This window comes from Schistocerca piceifrons, chromosome X (assembly GCF_021461385.2).
Source record: "Schistocerca piceifrons isolate TAMUIC-IGC-003096 chromosome X, iqSchPice1.1, whole genome shotgun sequence".
Lineage (NCBI taxonomy): Eukaryota > Metazoa > Arthropoda > Insecta > Orthoptera > Acrididae > Schistocerca > Schistocerca piceifrons.
The window spans coordinates 511,378,950-511,402,374 of record NC_060149.1 but is presented as its reverse complement, the minus strand read 5'-3'; the positions used below and the strand labels follow the sequence as shown (position 1 = coordinate 511,402,374).

The window sequence follows — 23,425 nt, the reverse complement described above, 5'->3', positions numbered from 1 at the left end:
AATAAACTGTTGAGAAACGTCCGTTTGCAAGAATTTTTCGACTATTCTCGCACGAAATCACGAGCTGTTGAATTAAGAGATAACTGATTTGTTGGGAGGGGAGGGGAGAGGAGGGAGAGAGGGAGGGAGGGAGGGAGGGAGGGAGGGAGGGAGGGGGAGAGAGAGAGAGAGAGAGAGAGAGAGAGAGAGAGAGAGAGAGAGAGAGAGAGTGTTCACGTTCCGAGACAGTGAGTGGAATAACTCAGCGTCCCACGCACGTAAATGAGTTGTCGCCTGACGTACTGGCCATCGGTGCCATCGGCGTAACATTCGGTGCAGGATGAGCAAGACGCACGACATCAGCGAAGTCGTGGATGCCCGTGCCCGACGAATTGGACATGCACATCTCCGAGGTCGTGTAGGCATTGGTTTTTTCACACCATGATACCGTGCCAATGGAGTGGCATGAGTATCTTGACTCGGAGAAAATCGTCTCTGCCAGAGTCACCTGACCCGGGCATCAGCCTGCTGATGACAAGCATCGTTGCCGACTACCTCGGACTGTAGAAACGGACAAAAAATGGTTCAAATGGCTCTGAGCACTATGGGACTTTACTTCTGAGGTCATCAGTCCCCTAAAACTTAGAACTACTTAAACCTAACTAACCTAAGGACATCACACACATCCATGCCCGAGGCAGGATTCGAACCTGCGACCGTAGCGGTCGCGCGGTTCCAGACTGTAGCGCTTAGAACCGCTCGGCCACCTCGGCCGGCAGAAACGGACAGACGGACAAGAGCCTGCCATCTCAATGACGTACAGTAACATCCGGTTTCCGCCCATACCATACAAAACCATTCTCCCACTATGGGGTAGAAAAGCCACTGGCACGTCCGATATTTTTTGTCACTGCACGTCACACGTCAGAGATTAAAATGGGAGCAAGACAAGGTGCCCCATTGCAGGCGAAGGTACGAGCATATGGAATAAGTTCATAGATATGTGGGCGGCTCGAAAACTTCTTAAATAACAGAACCTAGTACGTTGTGTTCGACGAAGAGTGTACATCAGAGACAATGGTATCGTTAGGAGTGCCCCAGGGAATTGTGATAGGACCGCTGTTGCTCTCTATATACATAAATGATTTGACGGACACGATGGACACCAGTCTGCGGCTGATTGCTGATGACGCCGTGGTGTACGGTAAGGTGTCGAAGTCGAGTGACTGTAGGAAGATATAAGACGACTTATACAAAATTTCCAGTTGGTGTGATGAATGACAGCTAGCCCTGAATGTGGAAAAATGTAAGTTAATGGGGACGAGTAGGAAGAACAAATCTGCAGTGTTCGGATACAGTATTGCTAATGTCCAGCTTGACACAGTAAAGTCGTTTAAATATCTGGGCGTAACGTTGCAAAGCGATATGAGGTGCAACGAGTATGTGAAGACAATGGTAGAGAAGGCAAATGGTCGACTTCGGTTTACTGGGAGAATTTTAGGAAAGAGTGGTTCACCTGTAAAGGAGACCGCAAATAGGACGTTGGTGCGACCAATTCTTGAGTGCTGCTCGAGTGTTTGTGATCCGTTCCAAGTCGGATTGAAGGCATAAATCGAAGCAGTTCAGAGCAGGGCCGCTAGATTTACTACCGGTAGGTTCGAACAAAACGTAAGTGTTACGGAGATGCTTTGGGAACTCTTCGGGAAACACTATTAAGAAAATTTAGAGAACCCTCATCTGAAGGTGACTGCACAACCATTCTGCTGCCTCCAACATACATTTCGCGTAAGGACCACGAAGGTAAGGTAAGAGAAATTAGGAATCATACGGAGGCGTGCAGACAGTCGTTTTTCCCTCGCTCTATCTACGAGTGGAACAGGGGGGGAATGACAAGTAGTGGTACAGGGTACCCTCCGCCACGCACCATACGGTAGCTTGCGGAGTATCTATTTAGATGTAGAAGAACACTACTATTAGACATATGAAGTGTGAGAAAAGGCCACCTGGACTGGTGAGCCTGTTAGTATTCTCCAGTGGCAGAATTCCTGCACGTAGAGAATCACATGAAGGATTCTGATTGGTAAAGGAGCACCGTTCTGGCAGGTAGTAGAGATATTCTTGTGTGGAGGTTGCTCACATGGAACGAATGGGGTCCTCTGACACATTTGTCACAGTCTCTAATCGGTGAATGATACAAGAATCTACTGTCCGATCATGTGCATCCGTATAATTGCAGGACGCACACGACACTTAAGTTAACTGCAAATGCGTAAAGAAGCTGCACCATCCCATCGCTCCTAAATTACATTATCCTGGGTCACCATAATAAGCGACAGGATTCATCCTCAGCCATCGGGCGGGACTGAAGTGTAAATTCATGGGTGAGACACGTCCGTCAGTCTGAATTAGCGGAATAGAAAAGAATAAGGGCAAAAAGTGAAAAAAATCAACTGAGGAAGTAAAATATGCGATGCATATGGAGGAGGCTATAATTACAAGCTGGTTCCGCTGCCTTAGTTCCGTCACGCAGTCTCTTCCGCCAAAGAAAGCATACTGCCTGGATGCCACGAATGCGTCTTTTGCCACTCATGCCTAATTTCAGGCCTCGTTTATTTACAGTGATGCAGCAAACCGTGAACGTAACGCTTTCCTCTCAAGGAAACTTGTGCCACGACCGTTAAATCGCGTATATGTTACCTCAAACAGTGTGATAATATAATCTGACGGTTCCCTCTAGAAACGTCGATTATATTTTATACACACGTGTTGAATGTACAGTCGTTGCGGTTGCCTCTAGGATTATATCCATCGGTAGGATATAGTTCTATCATCAGACGCGAAAACATTTCCTGTGATCACAAACCTATATATATATATATATATATATATATATATATATATATATATATATATATATATATAAACTTTCAGGTGTCCTTCAAATATCTGCTCGCATAACGCAAAGCGAAGAGAACTGGCCTGCAATATAAGCATTTGCATCAACTCGTAATAGTTCCGCGCGGCGAATTGACGGTCGTTGGTTTGCTGCAACGGCCAATTTTGATGAGGTTCATAAGTGATTTCCCACAGTCCCTGGACACCTGCGGACTTATTTCCCAACCTCACTTCAGAAATATAACATGCAAACAACTAAAACCCAAAGGTACACGGAGTAAAGTCTTCTGAATCGTTGTAAGGGGAACACATCTGATGAGTGGACAGACTGCGTAAGAAGCCGAATCTAAGATTCAGTGAAAAAGTGTTGATTTCTTTTCTGCCACGTAGACGAGCATTGTGCTCCCGTGATAAGAACAGGAACTCATGCAAGGAATGGTGCCTTCTGGGTCTGAACAGCTGGTCTAATGTTGCGGCAGCTAATGAGAGCTCCCGCAAATTGCTACTTACCTTCACGTTCGTTCTTACAACACTGGTAAATAAAAAACTGCATTCTGGACATTATTTCTGCAGCAGTTCAACTGCTTGCAGGAATCACTATGATAATCAGTGGATTTTGCTCTGATAAGGACTTTAAGTACAGGTCTGGTTTTTGAAAATTAAAGGCTACTTTCGAAACTAGCCACCATTATAAATTGCACGCAACTGTGTCAGAAATTTAAATGATGAATTAATGTGACAAAGAATGTTCAAGAACAACGGTTTTCTTTTCATATCCATCATCGTCATCATCTTCTTTCACTTTGCTGTTATTTCGTCCTACTTGCCCCCCACAGACGGTAGGTTGTCTATCAGTAGAAACATCATCACTCGCGCTTTTGCGAGAATGTTTAAAACAGAAAGACACTTGCATGATATTCCAAAGAGGTTCAGATACGTCAGAGCACTGAAATAAAGATTATCTCTGGCCCCTAAGCGACATACACTCACACCGCAAAGGTGACGAGTTACAGATGCACAGAGAACAAGACAGCGAAGTCCTTTCTCGTGTAGACTAATGTATTAGGTTGGTGCATAAGTTCGTAGCTTTTTTTCGTGAGTTTAATAAATACAACAAATACACATAACAGAGACTTTAGTCATCAATAATATATTCACCTTCAGTATTTACAACATTATGCTAAGGTAGGTTTTTGATTCCGCGACTGTAGAAATCACGTGGTTTTGAGGCGAAGAACTCGTCGAGCCATGGTCGGAGCGCATTTTCATCCGGAAAGGGAAACGTGAAAATCTGAGAGCGCAAGGTCAGCTGAATAAGGTGGGTGAGGAATGACTTCCCAACCCAACTCCTGTATAGTGTTTTTTGTCAGTATAGGAGAATGCGGGTGGGCGTTATTGTGAAGTAGCATCATTTCACGCAGTCTTCCTGATCGTCTGCAAGACGTCTCAGTTGTCGACAATAAATGTCAGCTGCGATGGATACACCTCGAGGAAGCAATTCATAGTACACCAACCACACTGTTGCTGTTCCACCAAATGAATAACATTATTTTTTGTGGGTGCGCGTAGGTCTTTGTACGGGGAGCTGCTTTTTTTTTGTACTCAGCTATTCCTTTCTTTCCCTCATGTTAGCATAAAGACACCATTTCTTGTCACCAGTAACAATACAAGATAGGAATGGTCGGTGTTGTTAACGAGATAGTTGATGATGAGCAAGTAGAGATGCACATACGGCCACCAGCTGATTTTTGTGATTTTGGGTTGTCGCACGACTGTGGAATGATCACAGTTCATCACATTTGACAGTTCTCGAGCACAATGACGTGAATCATTGTGGATTAATGCGTTTAAGCGATCTTCACCAAAGCCCGAAGGCCTTACTGAGTGTGGAGAGTCACTAATGTCAAAACGATTCTCCTTAAACCGAGAACACCGTTTTCTTGCTGTGCTATGTCCAGTAGCATTATCACCATACACGGTGCAATTTTTTCTGGCTGCCTCCGTTGCTGTCTACTGGACTCAAACATAAGAATATATCGGAAATGTTCCGATTTCATCACTTGGCACTCTATTTTCTAGCGTTCACAGTTACACTCACACTCTCCCAATGACAAAATGACAATATGTGAATGCAAATAACAACAGTGAACTGTGAATAAAAATGACAATCGATAAATAAACCCATAGCAACCGGAATATCGACATGCAAAACGTAAACACTACGAACTTATGTACCAATGTGATACTATTGCCACCAAGGTCATTAGAAGAGAAGGAAGGAAGAAAAGGTAGCTAGCAAGCACGTTAATTTCCCTTTTAATGTTCCGTCCTTGATGAGGTCATTAAAAACTGAGCCACAAACTACGAAAGGATGAGGATGGAGCAGGAAATCGGCTGTGCGCTTTTCACAAAAATTTTCCCAACATTCTCCCGAGCGATTTACAAAAATGGTGAAGAACATACATTAGAAGTTCTGGACGGGGCTTTGAAAACGGCTACCCACTGCACCGCCTTGCACGGAAGCGGGTTAGTACGTATGACCTAGAATAAACACAAAACATCCGAACAACGAACAGAAACTGCCATACTGAGGTGAAACAGTGTACAGCGACCGAGGATAATAACACAAAGTATATGGGATGTCACGAACAATTTCCTACTTCCCTCCTCTTCGAACTAGGGTAAACACGTGCGCCGTTTCATGGTTTGTAAAGCTTGCAACTCAACGTTGCATGATAACATCTCGACTGAAGCCAGTAAGACGTCTATGCTGCATAAAGATGTTGGAATATACAATCTACTGTAGCCGTAGGAAGAAAATAGCGAATGGTTTCAGAATTTTACGGAAGTGTCAGTGCATCTTCGTTAATTCTATGAGAGAAAACTAGAAGAGCCAAAAATCACATTAAATGGCGTTGATCACAAGGAAATTGTGCGTTCAGGTCATGCAACGTTCTACAACGATCCTCTGGTTTGCACGATGGCTAGGGCGTCCGCAGGCTAAGTTTCTAATTCAGAAGATTACCCTTCAATGTCACGTTGACGACGAGGTCATTTAGGGCGAAGCAAAAGCGTGGATAGGACAACGAAGGGAAAGGCAATCCATGTCTTTTTAGGAGGACTATCTCAGCATTCGTGTATTTCGATCTACGGAAGACATAGAATACGTACAACTAGATGACCGGACGGAGATTTGACGCTCGCTACTCCCGAATGCATATCGATCCGGTTTCTGCGATCATCCTTGTTTAAAGGTCGAGTTAGTTGCTGAAGCCTAGTCACTGTTTAGAAACAAGAAGGTTAGGGTTTAACGTCACGTCGAGGACGTGGTCATTAGAGACGGAGAACAAGCTCTGTTTGGGGATGGATTTGGAAGGAAGTCTTTCGTAACCTTTCAAAGGACCCGTCCCGGCATTCGCCTTAACCGATTTAGGGGAATAATAGAAAACCTAAATCTGGACGGCCGGAAGGAGATTTGAACCGGCGCCCTCCCTAATACGAGTCTAGTGCCTTATCACCGCGCCGTCTCACTTGGTCGTTCTTTAGGTAACCAACCCAACGGCATCCCACAAAGAATCGAAAAACCAGACGCTGTTGAAGTTCCAATTGTACACGATGCAAACGACGCGAAAGAGACCAACTGCTATGGCAAGAAACTGTGATTTCTGGCTAATCGACACACAATTGCGTACCGTTGATTCGACGTGCCTCTTTCAATATTTTCCCTAGTTCGAATCATCTCTTCTGTGAGCTTACTGTGGATCTACATATATACTCCACAAGCTGCTGTACAGCCCCTGGCGGAGTTTGGGATTTCCATTGTCGTAGAAATCCTACCGCCTTTTATTATATTACTTGTCAACAAATCGTCCTATACTGTTGTAGGGATACTTATCTCTTTTCCCTCATTTAAATCACTGTTTCCATTTCTACGTATATGTACTCAAAGATACTCAATAATCAGTTTTCAGTATCACAATTACATGTAGAGGTGTCGACTTCCAGCAGTTGCTGCTCTGGATCAGTTACATCCATTATGAAACTGAATTTACAAGAACTCTGGCGTTTGATCAGGCAGAATGGAAGAAAAGACAAATATGGCTACCAGCTTAGCGATCCCAGTCACGTCGTCCGCAAGGAGAGCTCACAATTTCTCCATTGCGTTTATGTTCTGTGTATTAAGGAGACACTCGGCGTCTATCTGCAAACAATCTCCAGAGAAGCCGGTTGCTTGTAACAGCCTACTCAGAGGCAACATACTCAACTTGACTATCATTTAACTGCGGCTTAGCACTGGCGAAGTACTGTAGAATTACACAGCATCAGCAGAGGCAGTCCTTCACACCTTTGGAGCAGTTTAGTGTCCGACATGCTCATATACAACGAGACAGGACTGCGCATGCAGTGACTGGATGACTCTTAAAAACAATTTCTCAGTTTATTTTTTCACTAAACCGCCAAGAATTATTGCCAACGGACGTCACTTCGAACGCTTCTGATAAATTTTCATGTTAAAATAAAGGAACACAGTAATTTTCGCTCTTAACATTTTTGTAATCGAGTAGAAAAGGCTCGGGAGTTCTAGAAGTTATAAGTGTACGACGTGATCGCAGAATGTAAAGTACGAGATAGTAGTGTCTCCTTCCACAGAGAGTGTGGAATCATCGTTCAGAAAGAACATGAAATGCTTAGTAGAAAGATGACCCCTGTCGAAAGTTCTTTTTTTTTCAGTTTATGGTCACAGCATGCTGCCAGTCAACCGTAGCGTACCAGTTGCGCTCAATGAGCGAAGATGATCATAAACAAAATAGAACTTTCGGGTGCGCCACAGAACATAAATTAGCCTGTGGACATTTATATTCATTTGTTTGTCAAAAGATCGTCCTACTCGTATATTGCTATTCGTAGCGCAAAATGGCGCTTTGAGTTGAGGTCAAGAGGAGAAATGAGATCTGAGCCCTTAATGTTCGTGTTTACACTTTACCACAACAGCGTACGCCCGCTGCAGACAGGGTTGATGAAAAATGTACAGAATTTTGTTCCACGGTATGCGACACGACCAAAATGCAGATGTCCATATCCTCTCCCTTAATTTTCACCAACACTGTAGCCGAGATGGGTAATGCGCGTTAGTACTGTGGCGCTCGCCATGTATTTGACCGGCAAAGGGTGACGAAAAGTTCCTGATCGACAGACAATGCACAAGCGTCCTGGGTGAAATTCCAAAGTCTCTGAAGTATATCGCTGTGTGCGGACCTGTGGCATTGTTGGTGACGATCCGCTCATTAATTACGGCGGCCTCCTTGGTGCGAGACGAGTGAGCTATGGCCCTTTTTACAAGACATCTGACGAGGTTCTTTCACTTCGTATTAAGGGTGTATGCGCCGGCACTGGATTTCATCCTGCCCTACATGAAGCGCATGCACAATACTCACATGTCATAATGAAAACGCACATGGAGAATGAAGAGAGAATACAAAACATCTTAACTACTGCGAGACGCCTGATTCCTTACGGGCTTACCGACTTCCAAGGCGGGATAATACTACACTTTATCTCAATTTTCACACTCTCTTGTTCATTTGGTTGCCTTATATCTCCATTATGCTCTATACTCGACAATATTCAAGAAATCTTTGTAGAAATACTGGTCTCTGCCTTCTTGGACAATAAGTAAAGAAGTTATATATACATTGCTTGATTTTTAAAGAAAGAGGCCCCGATGCTGAGACCTTCCGGGGCGCGAGGTGAGGTTTTAATTTAGACTTCGTAAAACTTTATTCTAACGCTTTTCTGAGTATTTTAAAGGTGTGAATACAACGTTTGTACTTGTATAAAATAAAGTTCTATCGTGCCACGCCTCAAAATTTTTCATCAGAAGTACAAGACTCAGAGGGCCATAGACACGGGTTCACAGGTAGATGCCGTGTTTCTTGACTTCCGCAAGGCGTTCGATACAGTTCCCCACAGTCGTTTAATGAACAAAGTAAGAGCATATGGACTATCAGACCAATTGTGTGATAGGATTTAAGAGTTCCTAGATAACAGAACGCAACATGTCATTCTCAATGGAGAGAAGTCTTCCGAAGTAAGAGGGATTTCAGGTGTGCCGCAGGGGAGTGTCAGAGGACCGTTGCTGTTCACAATATACATAAATGACCTTGTGGATGACATCGGAAGTTCACTAAGGCTTTTTGCAGATGATGCTGTGGTGTATCGAGAGGTTGTAACAATGGAAAATTGTACTGAAATGCAGGAGGATCTGCAGCGAATTGACGCATGGTGCAGGGAATGGCAATTGAATCTCAATGTAGACAAGTAATGTGCTGCGAATACATAGAAAGATAGATCCCTTATCATTTAGCTACAAAATAGCAGGTCAGCAACTGGGAGCAGTTAATTCCATAAATTATCTGGGAGTACGCATTAGGAGTGATTTACAATGGAATGATCATATAAAGTTGATCGTCGGTAAAGCAGATGCCAGACTGAGATTCATTGGAAGAATCCTAAGGAAGTGCAATCCGAAAACAAAGTAAGTAGTTTGCAGTACGCTTGTTCGCCCACTGCTTGAATACTGCTCAGCAGTGTGGGATCCGTACTAGATAGCGTTGATAGAAGAGATAGAGAAGATCCAACGGAGAGCAGCGCGCTTCGTTACAGGATCATTTAGTAATCGCGAAAGCGTTACAGAGATGATACATAAGCTCCAGTGGAAGACTGCAGGAGAGACGCTCAGTAGCTCGGTACGGGCTTTTGTTAAAGTTTCGAGAACATACCTTCACCGAAGAGTCAAGCAGTATATTGTTCCCTCCTACGTATATCTCGCGAAGAGACCATGAGGATAAAATCAGAGAGATTAGGGCCCACACAGAAGCATACCGACAATCCTTCTTTCCACGAACAATACGAGACTGGAATAGAAGGGAGAACCGATAGAGGTACTCAAGGTACCCTCCGCCACACACCGTCTGGTGGCTTGCGGAGTATGGATGTAGATGTAGATGTATGGGGTACCAGTGCATACAGTCAAAATTATATTATGCTGGTTAAAGTCCCCTTGGTAGGTAATCAACATTTACTTGATACATTATTTAATTTTGCTTAAGGGCAAAAAGTTATTTGCAGTGGTGAAGTAAATTGATCACGATTTATACAAGTTGTAACGGGTATAAGTGCAGATATTTGTATGTGTGTACCTTAACATGTACACACATGAGTGTGTTTGTTGCTTTTCTCTGCGTCGAACAGTCTTCCCACAAACACATCACGAATTTTACGACCTGGTGTTTTCTGCATAGTCGTCAATGTACTTCTATGTGGACTACGCCTCCTGAATAGACTAACCTTTTACATCCACACGCCCACACTTCAAAACGTAACTGCTGCCCAGAGGAAATAAACATTAATAGCTTGCTCTTGACACATGTAGTTGGAGGTACTACCCAACCTAAAAACATACGACTTGTAATAGCTGTAATTACTAGTCTGCAGCCGGCCGGTGTGGCCGAGCGGTTCTAGGCGCTTCAGTCTGGAACCGGGCGACAGCTACGGTCGCACGTTCGAATCCTGCTTCGGGCATGGCTGTGTGTGATGTCCTTAGGTTAGGTTTAAGTAGTTCTATGTTCTAAGGCACTGATGACCTCAGACGTTAAATCCCATAGTGCTCAGAGCCATTTGATTTGAACTATCCTGCAAGTGACGTAACTAATGAGGTTACCTTGTTCAGTACACCGTTTTATGTCACCAACAGCAATATCTGCACTTACAGCCGTTACACTGTCCGAATACACCAGGTCGTACAAGTTCGTGATGTGTTTGAGGGAGGACTGTTCGAGGCAGAGAAAAGCAACAAACACACTCATGTGTGTACATTGTAAGGTACACACATAAAAATATCCGCACTTATACCCGTTACAACTTGGATTCATGGTGACCAATTTGCTTTACCACCGCAAATAACTTTTTGCCGTTAAGCAAAATTAAATAATGTATCAAGTAAATGTTGTTTAGCTACCAAGGGGACTTCAGCCAGCATGACTGTTGTTCCTGTATCTTTGTTCGTTACGAAAATATGTACAGCGATACGTGTTTTTCAAGTAGCACCATATATTTTTTATTCGGTGATCCGCTTCATCTCCTCAAGACTTGCTCAAAAACGTGTCACAGTGTATGATTCACGTAAACAAGACATTTATAAAAATGTAACACAATTGAATTTTACTCTTCTGTACTAGGACACAGTGCAGATTCTCGGGTAACAAGACTCGTCCACTTGCTGAAGAAGAGAGTAAAGAAATGGAAACATAAGGAAAATGCACGCCTGTCATTACTTTTCTGAAAAGTTAGTCTCCATAGGTAACTAGCATTTCTGCCTTGTGTTCGTTGATATATGTAGTGCTCATACAAACTTCCAATTGAAGAAAGTAGACTGATACGTTCGCAAATAGGAGGACTCAGTGTAGTGCACCACGGACGCGCCGCACTCTCGACTGTGAAGAGAACGTCCTTCGTCACGTAGGAGAGAACCCGATGACAAGTACTCGAAACATTGTCCGTGCTATGGCTCTCGTAGAGCATAGAGCCCTTTGTCTACGCTGTGTGTTTGGCGGCTGCCGTAAATTGAACGATTTGAAAGTGATCAGATTTTCAAAGTTATTTTACATCAAAACTGTACCTTTCCGGACATGGATTCCTTATCAATGCTGTATCTACTAACTCCCCTCTACAACCCCTAGAAACCTGCAATAGGAATAATGAAACACTTTGTATATTGCAAATGTGATGAAATCTTTCGAGATAGTTGAGACGTCGGTAAGGCTACTAGCCAAAAGTCAGAATTTAGAATAAAAATACATAACGATAAGAAAATTGTTCAACAAATTTTTTTTTAAGATTTCAATACCAAATCGCTTTATATCGGCAGGTGCAATATCGGTAAATTGCCTAGCTCGATAAGTCAAAAGGAACGCAACAGAATATATTTGATTCACTTTAGTCATATGTTTATAGTAGTTGAATTGTCGGTAGCAATTCTGTCACTTCGGAATTATCACTCGGTAGTACTCAACGGGGAAATGAGGGAAGCCCTTTAGAACGGGCTGAACTTATTAATAACGGATGATGTAACACGCAGTAAGCGTACAAAGCTGGGGAAAAATTCTGGATTTTGTCACACACAATTCAAAAATAGCGGTGAAAAAATTGTTGAGGTCTGTATGCCAGTATGAGAACTGTGCGCTGTCACTTTCCATACTGGTTCGTACCAGCGTAATCCAAAAAGGCAGCAGCCAGTAGACGCTTTCGACAAACGCCTTTCATATGCGACTGGCACACTTCCGTCCCGTGGATTCATGACGTTACCGTGCTCGCATACCTGAACGCAGTAGCTCGCATTCTATCAAGAAAGTTTTGTGTTCGGCAAAATAATAATTCGGGAATAACACATCAAAGGCGGTGGTAGGCTACAGCTTCTGAGTACATTCACCCTCACACTAGCACTACGTGTAGTGATAGGGTGAACTTGAATTTGTATACGTAACGATGGTTAGGACTACTGATTAACTACGTCATTTTGCTTTGTGAAACGAGGACTTAAGATTACGTGCATGATAACACCGTTCAGGACTTTTGAGAAAACTGTTTATTGACGCTTTTATAGTTTACGTCGCTCCTGAGAACGGGATGAATTCCCGAAACCGGCCGTTGGAATATATCTGCATCTGTACTCCGCAAGCCACCTTATGGTATGTGGCGGAGGGTACTTTTTTTATCACTGCTACTTCCTCCTTTACCCGTGGTCCAGTCACGAACGTTAAGCGGGAAGAACAATTGTTGCTAAGCTGCGATGTGAGCTCGAACCTCTCTTATTTTACCTTCAGGGTCTTCTTGCGAGGTATACATAGAAGGAATCAAATGGTTCAAATGGCTCTCAGCACTATGGGACTTAACATCTCAGGTCATCAGTCCCCCAGAACTTAGAACTACTTAAACCTAACTAACCTACGAACATCACACACATCCATGCCCGAGGCAGGATTCGAACCTGCGATCGCAGCGGTCGCTCGGTTCTAGACTGAAGCGCCTAGAACCGCTCGGCCACATCGGCCGGCAGGAGGAATCAATATTCTGGTTGACTCTTCTAGGAAAGGAAGCTCTCGGAATTGTAAAAGCAAACCACACAGTGATTCTCTTGTAATGCCTGCCACTGGAGCTGGCAGAGCATCTCCGTTCGCTTTCGCGATTTCTAAACGAAACGCGCTGCTCCTCTTTGGTTCTTTTCTGTTTCCTCTGTCAGTCCTATCTGGTACGGGTCCAAGACTGACGAGAAATATTGAATTATCGGTCCATCGATCGGTTTGTACACAATCTCCGTTCTCAGTCTGGCACATGCCTTCCCAGCTATTAGTTTTGTGTAAATCGTTCCAAGTTAAATCGCTCTGTTCACCTACTCCCAGATATCTGACTGATACGAGTGCTTGCAGTGACTGTTAAGCAATCGTATAATCATACAATAACGAACCTTATCGTTTATTTATGAGTAGTACGTTACACTAGTATGCGGTAAGGGTCAACTGCTAATCCCTGCACCAACGCATACAAGAATATATCCTTTGCATCTGAGATTGTTTCTATTGTAACGGAGTGATCTTTTTATGTAAGGATTGATATAGAATGAGCAATATCAAAGAACTCTGCGGCAACCTCAGTTCTGCTTCAAAAAAATGTTCAAATTTGTGTGAGTTCCTAAGGGACCAAACTGCTGAGGCCATCGGTCGCTAGACTTACATACTACTTAAACTAACTTATGCTAAGAACAACACACACTCCCATGCCCGAGGGAGGACTCGAACCACCGGCGAGAGGGGCCGCTCGCCCCGTGACATGGTGCCTCAAACCGCGCAGCTAGTTCTGCTTCGTACAGCCTCTTAGATCTAGTACAATCTGGGTTTCCACAATGGTGAGTGTTCATCGGATGTGAGGGTATCATCTGGAGTGCCCCAGGGAAGTGTGGTAGATCCGCTGTTGTTTTCTATCTACATAAATGATCTTTTGGATAGAGTGGATAGCAACGTGCGGCTGTTTACTGATGATGCTGTGGTGTACGGGAAGGTGTCGTCGTTGAGTGACTGTAGGAGGGTACAAGATGACTTGGACAGGATTTGTGATTGGTGTAAAATGGTTCAAATGGCTCTGAGCACTATGGGACTTAACATCTGAGGTCATCTGTCCCCTAGAACTTAGAACTAATTAAACCTAACTAACCTAAGGACATCACACACATCCATGCCCGAGGCAGGATTCGAACCTGCGACCGCAGCGGGCGCACGGTTCCAGACTGAAGCGCCTATAACCGATCGGCCACACCAGCCGGCGATTGGTGTAAAGAATGGCAGCTAACTCTAAATATAGATAAATGTAAATTAATGCAGATGAATAGAAAAAAGAATCCTGTAATGTTTGAATACTCCATTAGTAGTGTAGCGCTTGACACAGTCACGTCGATTAAATATTTGGGCGTAACACTGCAGAGCGATATGAAGTGGGACAAGCATGTAATGGCAGTTGTGTGGAAGGCGGATAGTCGTCTTCGGTTCATTGGTAGAATTTTGGGAAGATGTGGTTCATCTGTAAAGGAGACCGCTTATAAAACACTAATACGACCTATTCTTGAGCACTGCTCGAGCGTTTGGGATCCCTATCAGGTCGGTGGTGGTGGTGGTGGTGGTGGTGGTGGTTAGTGTTTAACGTCCCGTCGACAACGAGGTCATTAGAGACGGAGCGCAAGCTCGGGTTAGGGAAGGAGTGGGAAGGAAATCGGCCGTGCCCTTTCAAAGGAACCATCCCGGCATTTGCCTGAAACGATTTAGGGAAATCACGGAAAACCTAAATCAGGATGGCCGGAGACGGGATTGAACCGTCATCCTCCCAAATGCGACCTATCAGGTCGGATTGAGGGAGGACATAGAAGCAATTCATAGGCGGGCTGCTAGATTTGTTACTGGTAGATTTGATCATCACGCGAGTGTTACGGAAATACTTCAGGAACTCGGGTGGGAGTCTCTAGAGGAAAGGAGGCGTTCTTTTCGTGAATCGCTACTGAGGAGATTTAGAGAACCACATTTGAGGCTGACTGCAATTTTTTGCCGCCAACTTACATTTCGCGGAAAGACCACAAAGATAAGATAAGAGAGATTAGGGCTCGTACAGAGACATATAGGCAGTCATTTTTCCCTCGTTCTGTTTGGGAGTGGAAAAGGGAGAGAAGATGCTAGTTGTGGTACGAGGTATCCTCCACCACGCACCGTATGGTGGATTGCGGAGTATGTATGTAGATGTAGATGTAGATGCTTGAGAGAAACGGTGCTGTTCCTAAAAACGAATTGTTTGGACTCCAAGAAAGTTATGATACGCGAGCATTCATCTACATCTACATCTACGTGATTACTCTGCAATTCACAATAAAGTGTCTGGCAGAGGGTTCGTTTCCCATAGCACCCTCTGTCACGGACAAGTGCCTTTCCAGCTGAGCCATCCGAGCGCGGCGACTCTCCTCCGTCGCAGGCATTTCCTCGCCGCGGGACGGGTGATTCGTCTTAGTGGGTCAGGTGTAATGTGGATCTTCACTTTCTCCACAGGCGCTGCCCGCTCCCTGCCTCCCATACAGTGTGTTTTCTATAGCGGAAGAGATTGCAGTGCGACGACAGCTGCAGCGGAACCCACGCGTAATAGCAACTTTCTCGAAATTGCCGAAGGAAGAGCGTACGTGGGACCCTGCGCCTGCGGCCGAGGCCGAGGCACTCGCCTTCCAGACTGTCATTATCCCATTGAAAAAGTATAGGTAGCAAGGCATGTAAGGTCCTTAGTGTAGTGAAGGGATTACAAAGGCCTCAGAAAGATCCGACGAACGAATCCAAGGGAGTTTCGTGCTGGGTCATTATAGCCTTTCTGTCAATTGGCCGAAGGCTACGCTTTAGGGATTTGGTTGAAAAACACTGCAACATCCTCCGTACAGCCTCGTTTTTTCACCGTGTAATTTTCACATCTTTGGCAACCTGAAGAAAGACATGCGTGGATGTCGGTTCCAATCGACGAGGAAGTGCAAGGATGGATGCGGTTGTGGATCCGTCAACGGCGACCGAGTTCTACAAAACAGGAACTGATCGTAAGGGGCAGTCACATTAAAACCAGAAAGCTCAAAAAAGTATCTAAACTGCTTATCATTTCAAAAGTAATAGCCATAATTGTTAACATTTTGATCCCACTGTCAGACAAGACCGGTAATGCCTTCATGGAACCCATGATTGTACTTAGGAGTGTACCTCTTCGTCCGAAACCACGACTGTCTTTCTTCAGGGCTCCAAAATAGGGAAATGGCGTGGGGAGAGATCGGGACTATGTGAAGGATGTTTAAGGACTTTCTAGAGTAACTTCTGCAGCGTATTCGAGGCATCAGTCTGTTACAAGGTAATACTCACCCACATGTTACCAAGGTTGTTTCCATTAGGATGCAGAAGTTTCTCTGAGAAGCCCTTACATATTCTCCATATTGTCCCGGTTTCTACCCATGCGATTTCCATATTTTTGAAGCACCGAAGAAGTACATTCGTGCCCGTCGATTTGCTTTGGACGAAGAGGTGCACGCCTGGGTTCTGTAGGCATTTTTCCATAAAGGTGCTGACCGTCTCGTCTCACAGTGGAATAAATGTATGAACAGTAATGCAGATTACTTTTGAAATAATAAACAGTTTACTTACTTTCTTCCATTTGTCTCGTTTTCACTTGCCTCTCTCTTAAATATACTGTATAATGAGAAGTAGAGCATCTGGAAACCAGCACCGCATATCACGGATAACCAGAGCATGAGACCTTGCTTTGGTAAAGCAAACATAATGCGGATCGGCTTCCGGATCAGATGATAGTTTTCATTTAGAATATGGTGATTTTCAGTTTTTTATAAGATAATCGGTATTCATTGCTATAATTTATCCGTTATGTAATTAATGTAACTTTTCTTCTCTTTTTTCATTTATGTGGTTGTAGTAGCAGTTGTACGGTTTGATTTTGCTTCTAGGTATCAACCAGTGACATTATGGCAAGTACAAGAGGCAATCAAAAAGTTTCTGTTCGAAGGCCGTACTGTCCAGAACCGGTATGCTAATCAGGCAAAATCGCCATGAGCATTGAGGCAATCGTCCCACCGACGCGCCCCGTTGAAATACCAGTTTGGTAAAGCACCGAGTCCTGCTGCGTTTAGTAGTCCGTAGCTGCCTGCTGCAAGTCTTGGTCCGACACGATTCTTCGACCCTTCAAGGCCTTTTTAAGGGGCCGATGGCGTGATAATCGCACGGAGAAGGGTCAAAACTATAGGACATAATCGCATCATCAACGCCTGCTTGTTGTTATCCCTAATGGATGAGGCTCACCTTCCAGTCGAATTGCGACCAACACGGAACCTGGCACACCAGTTCAAAACGGTGGTTCTCGATAGACATGCTGCTCCATAAACATTCTTCACTCTCCGATTGATGTATATCGGTGTTTGTCTTTCGCCGGCAGCTGTGGCCGAGCGGTTCTAGGCGCTTCAGTCCGGAACCGCGCGACTGCTACGGTCGCAGGTTCGAATCTTGCCTCGGGCATGGATGTGTGTGTTGTCCTTAGGTTGGTTAGGTTTAAGTGGTCCTAAGTTCTAGGTGACTGATGACCTCTGATGTTAAGTCCCATAGTGCTCAAAGCCATTTGAACCATTTGTTTGTCCTTCGGCAGCCAGTAGAAGAATAACAAGACGTTGGTCGTGTTTGGATGCATTTGGTAATTTGGTAATAACGGTGCCATAGCTCACTTTTCTGCATTTACTGGACTCACGTCAGAAAGATGCCAACGGCCTTGCCGCAGAGGTAATACCGGTTCCCGTCAGATCACCGAGGTTAAGCGCTGTCGGGCTGGGCTAGCACTTGGATGGGTGACCATCCGGCCTGCCGAGCGCTGTTGGCAAACAGGGTGCATTCCTCCCTTGTGAGGCAAACTGAGGAGTTACTTGATTCAGAAGTGGCGGCACCGGTCTGAAAACTGACATACGACCGGGAGAGCGGTGTGCTGACCACTTGCCCCTCCATATACGCATCCGGTGACGCCTGTAGGCTGAGGATGACACGGTGGCCAGCCGGTACTGCTGGGTCTACCAGGACCTGTGGACGTAGTTTACGTTTACGTCAGAAAGATACGAATGTCGCACTAATCCCTGACCTACACGTCGGTGCTTAAATACCAGCATCGGAGTCGCGCTACGTTGCTGCAAATACGCTGCAGTAACGCGCTCAAATGGAAACTTTTTGATCGCCCCTAATACATAAATAAATAGTCACAGGAAGAATCGGAAAATCACAGACAGTTGATTAAGGCAACATAGGAAAGGGAAGGCCCTTCACTGAGGAGAAATAATTACAGAAATGTGGTCGGAAACGATTGATATAAACAGCATTCCCCTCATTCACGTGCTCTCATAGTCATGGTCTACACATCTGTGTTCATAATCATAGTGCTAAATGGAATACTGGTAATGCTGAGCTATTGTAGTTCTTAAATCGGGTGCATGAGACATGCACTTCTCAAATTTTGGGACGACTGCTACTGAAATACTCGATATCTTTTCATTGAAGTTTCATGGATATTATGCTAAAGCTGTGTTGCAGGCTCAAAAGTAAACATATAATTATTATATTTAAATATTTTATACATTTTATAATAATGAATTAATTGATTATTATTGTTATAATAAAACATTTATATAAATCTTATTCTTACTATTATTAAACATATATACGCTTCTGTGGCACATTAAAATTGGTAGCAATGGCAAATTATACGTGGGGGATGGGAAGACTGTAACAAACCTTGCACCCTCCGTCCCTCTTCCGATTAATCAAACCATGGATCTGCGCCTGCTTCAAGGAGACAGACGCCTCTGGATGTTACCGGTGCGAGTGAGGAGAACGTAAAGATTAGATCGGCGTAGCACATATTCACTATCGCGCCAGTCCAGCGATATGGAAACTGACTGAAAGAGTGGCGGCAACTGCAGACATCTCACATGGGGAGAGCCGTTGTTCAGCTACAGGGAATAAATACGAGGACCGGCAGCTGGATCGACAGTTAGTAACCCGCCGTAGACACCTGTGTTACACCGATAGCTGAATACGACTGTTACCTTGCTTTTGTGGACCAGAACTTTGATTTTGGAACTCGGATTGCGTGTGTTGATATTTAAGACGATTATGGCTTTGTTGGTCGTTACTGAAATGAGCTCACGTTACTCGCAGTCGTAACTTTTGTTGTCTACTGTGTTTTCAGCAATCCACTTAGCGTCGATCTTCGTACCCAGGCGGTAACGGCCTATTTGTGTCAGGCTACACGAGCAAAACATATCCGCCGAGTGATTGGTTCAAATGGCTCTGAGCACTATGGGACTTAACTTCTGAGGTCATCAGTCCCCTAGAACTTAGAACTTCTTAAACCTAACTAACCTAAGGACAACACAAACATCCATGCCCGAGGCAGGATTCGAACCTGCGACCGGCCGAGTGATTGATCCCTTTTCACTACTATTCGAATGCTTTCATTACACGAAATTTTCTTTCACCAAGTCTTGCAAACTCAGACATTTTAGTATCACTTTCATGGGTATCACGTTACTCAAACATTAAATACGGGCCAACGATATTTTACCACCTTCCATAGAGTGGCTATACAACTGCAATACTTCAAGTGCTTGTCACTTCGAACGCGGAATTAACTTCTTACGATTGTGGCGTTGTATCCCGAGATGAATGGGACAATAGCACTGTTCGCGTAGCAGCGACCAGTGAATTGTTCCACTTTAGAAATTTATAGTGCTTCAGTGACACAGCAAAAAGCTGTGAAAGATCGACTCTCTGATGGCGGGACACCTTCTACACTACCAACATTTATCTTGAGGAACGGGATACGAGAGACTTCCAAACCAGCAAGACTGTAGCCATGCGAATACTTTTATTATCTTGTCACCAATAACGTCACCGGAACGTGTCAGCATAGATATTTGCATTTCGACAGCGTTTCAGAGAACCTTCCAAGTGGGATGGAACAGGATTTTCTGAGACAACAGCTATTAAGAGCAGTTTCAAGACACGGTTACTTGTCAGACTACGAATACGATGAGACCATGTACCGCGCACTCAGCAGCGTGATTTGGACCAATGCCCACTGCATAGCTATTTGTGCATCTGGGGTATATTTTTTCCGTTAGTCTTCTGACTGGTTTGACGCAGCCCACCATAATTTCCTATCTTGTGCCTGTGCATTCATCGCGGAGTAGCACTTACACTCAACGCCTTCAATTATATTTTCTACATAGTCTAGTCTGTCTCTTCCCCTGCAATATTTCTCCTCTGTAGGTCCCTTTAGTATTGTGGAAGATATTCTCTGATGACTGAAAACTTGTCTTACCATCCTGTACTTTTTTCTGATCAACGTTATCCACAAATACATTTATGTGTCGAATGTGCGGAAAATTTTCTCTTTCCTTATGCTATTGGCAGAATCAATTTGCGACAGCCTTACGCAACGCCACATCCCGGACACTTCCAATCTCTTCTTTTCCAGTTTTCCCATAGTCCATGATTCACTTCCGTACAATGCTGTGCTTCAGCTCCACATTCGCAGAAATTTCTTTCTTACATTGAGTCCTATGTTTGCTACTTTGCTCGCACCAATCTTCATTTTACCTCCTCCTTGTTATGTCGATCATGCGTTATTTTGCTTCCATGGTAGCAGAATTCCTTCACTTGATGGACAACGTGATATCCAATTTTGATGTTAAATTTGTTGCTAATATCATTTTCTCTAGTCATGTTTATTCCAATCAACAGATCCTGGCATACACATAAAGGAAGAAAGTGGTCTTACAGTTTGTACGAAAGTGAAAAGCAATGTAAGTAAATGTAGAATAAATCAACTGAGAAAAAATCATATGCAGTAAAACTACCACTGTGCTTCTGTAAATGAGTGCAAACATAATTGTATACTGAGATTAAGTTCTCTTAGTCTTGTCAGAACGTAGGCTAAGTTTATGACTTATAACTAATTAAAATTGAGTCGCCGGCCGGATTGGCCGAGCGGTTCTAGGCGCTTCAGTCTGGAAGCGCGCGACCGCAACGGTCGCAGGTTCGAATCCTGCCTCGGGCATGAATGTGTGTGATGTCCTCAGGTTAGTTAGGTTTAAGTAGTTCTAAGTTCTAGGGGACTGATAACCTAAGATGTTAAGTCCCATAGTGCTGAGAGCCATCTGAACCATGTAAAACTGAGTCCTGGGCGGAGAATCGAACGCGAATACCTGCATTTTAGGCGTCAATGTTGTTTCCGGGGACGTCTCACTGATCGGCTCAAATCTTCGTTTGTTTCTCCACAGAGTCTCTACCACGATGGTGGAGTTACTAAGAAATGTAGAGGACCCAGCGGCAAAGTGAAGCTTTGAGTTATTGCTGGGCGGTCTAACTGGAACAGCACAGCATTCGAACTGCAGGGGCCGGGCTTCGAGTTTCGTCCAGCATATTTTTTTTTTTAACTGTTAGAATTGATCATGATGAATCATTGTTTCTATGAACATACTTAGAGTGTAGCAAGTTTAATAGCCAATTTACGCCAGTGTATTACAACTTGAAGTGCAATATACCATGGTAGGCTTTCGTGGCCGTAGTCAGATTCCAAAATATTCTTCTGGGTTGCAGAAAACGTCATAGTTTAAAATGAACCGACGTTTCGGCCACTATAACAAGTGTACCTCATGGTATGTAATATTGCTAGAGAAATGTCACCTGAACTCTTGTAGGCATCACAGCGTGCTAGCTTTAAAAGCAAGCTACGCGAAGCGATCGAGACAGTCAATCGACGGTCCAACGTTATGGATACAACCTTCCATCGTCTTGACGGCCACCACTAACCAACATAGGGACAGACTGTGTTCGCAAGGCAACCTCAACAGGCCGTGCTGTAAGCGCTTCCGTGGAAGCAACAACCTCCACCGGCGCCACGGGAACACCACGTCACGAAAGCAGTTCCCTCCAGGCAAAGATGACGAGCAGGATGCTCACTGAGAGGTTGTTTGAAGACGACTCTCACACTCGGCTGATATTTCGGGGAGCTTACGTCATTGAAATTCCTCAAGAAAGTGGGTTGGCACCAACTCCAGAAATTACATGACTTCACTGATTTCACTCCTGCTTATTTTCGTTTATTATGTTCTTTTGGATGATAAATGAAAGTTGGATGCCTGCGGATAACTGACTACGTCGACAGCTTTTTTGTTATGTACAGAGGAGTCACTCCTGCTGGTGTACATGCACAAGACATTCACATAAATCTCGTAAGATTATGTACACATATAACAAATAAACAAGAATCGTCGATATTTAGATGTAGAAGCACGACAGGTCGACGATGATCTACATGCAATGAAGTCAAAGATTGCACAATGAGAACATTGAGAAGTGGATTCTTTTTTTTCTTAGAGATAATTAATTATAATATTACAGTCAGGACATGTGGAGAAGATACTCTTAGCGCAGGGAGAAATTTTGAAAAATTTATTGAATAACCTTCCATTTTTACACAGAGCATTTTTTGCTCGGTATGTAAACTACTAGAAAATATTTCTGAATATTCAAGGCGGTTGAATCTATGGGAATAATTCATTTTGTGGAGAATCTCTAGATCCACTTTATGTGCTTGAATTTGTGACCAGCATTGAAATGACGAGGTCTCGTTCTCCCAAGCCCGTTCCTTTCGCCGGCTGTTAAAGGCAAGCCAACCGACTTTCTATTTGATATAAATCTGAAACGAAGGCACACCTTTGGATGACAAATGTGCTGCAGTCCGCTAGTTATACGACAAACAATTGGTGAATGGCAGCAAGAACAGTAAAGGGAAAGGCATAGTTATACACACACCGGAATTATCATTCTAATCAATACACACAAGGCTTCTTAGGACCATTATACTTGTTACTAGTACTCCAGAGTCAAACTTATTTTAAATAAGGTTGTCCGACGAAATGCGATTTTAGAATGAAGAAGCACAACAGATCAAACTACAAGCTGTGAAAGATTTTCTCTCGTGCGCCTCAGTACACTCATCGTGTTCAAGTCCTATTTCCGGATAGCTTGCTTTCAAACGTAAGTGGTATCAGGTGCTCGCTTTTATCCCATGTGAACTTCCATCAAATGGTAATGTCACTAGCATGGATAGGTTTAAGTGGCCGTAGTACATCAAATCGCTCTGGACGGAAATCGCTAAACAGCTGAAGGCTGTGACTGATCGCCGATTGATTACTGAAACATTATCGGATCTTTTCGTCTATTTACTCCTATCAGATTACAATTATTTATGCTTAGGGTCAACTGCCATTCTCTGTGCCAGGTGTTGAACATGTGGAAGTCTTTCTGTGTTTCGCATCAAGCTTCTACTAGTGTCGCCTCCCTGTAACCAGCTGCGAATTTGTAAAAGCCCTCACGGAGTC

At 44.0% G+C, this 23,425-nt stretch overlaps 1 protein-coding gene and 1 pseudogene across 1 annotated transcript in view; one reads left to right on the top strand and one right to left on the bottom strand.

Moving 5' to 3' along the window:
* Window positions 1-23,425, bottom strand: part of LOC124721976 (pancreatic triacylglycerol lipase-like) — a 451,439-nt gene that overhangs the window by 245,887 nt on the left and 182,127 nt on the right. The gene's annotated exons all lie outside the window — the stretch shown is intronic.
* Window positions 17,751-17,868, top strand: LOC124723690 (annotated as a pseudogene).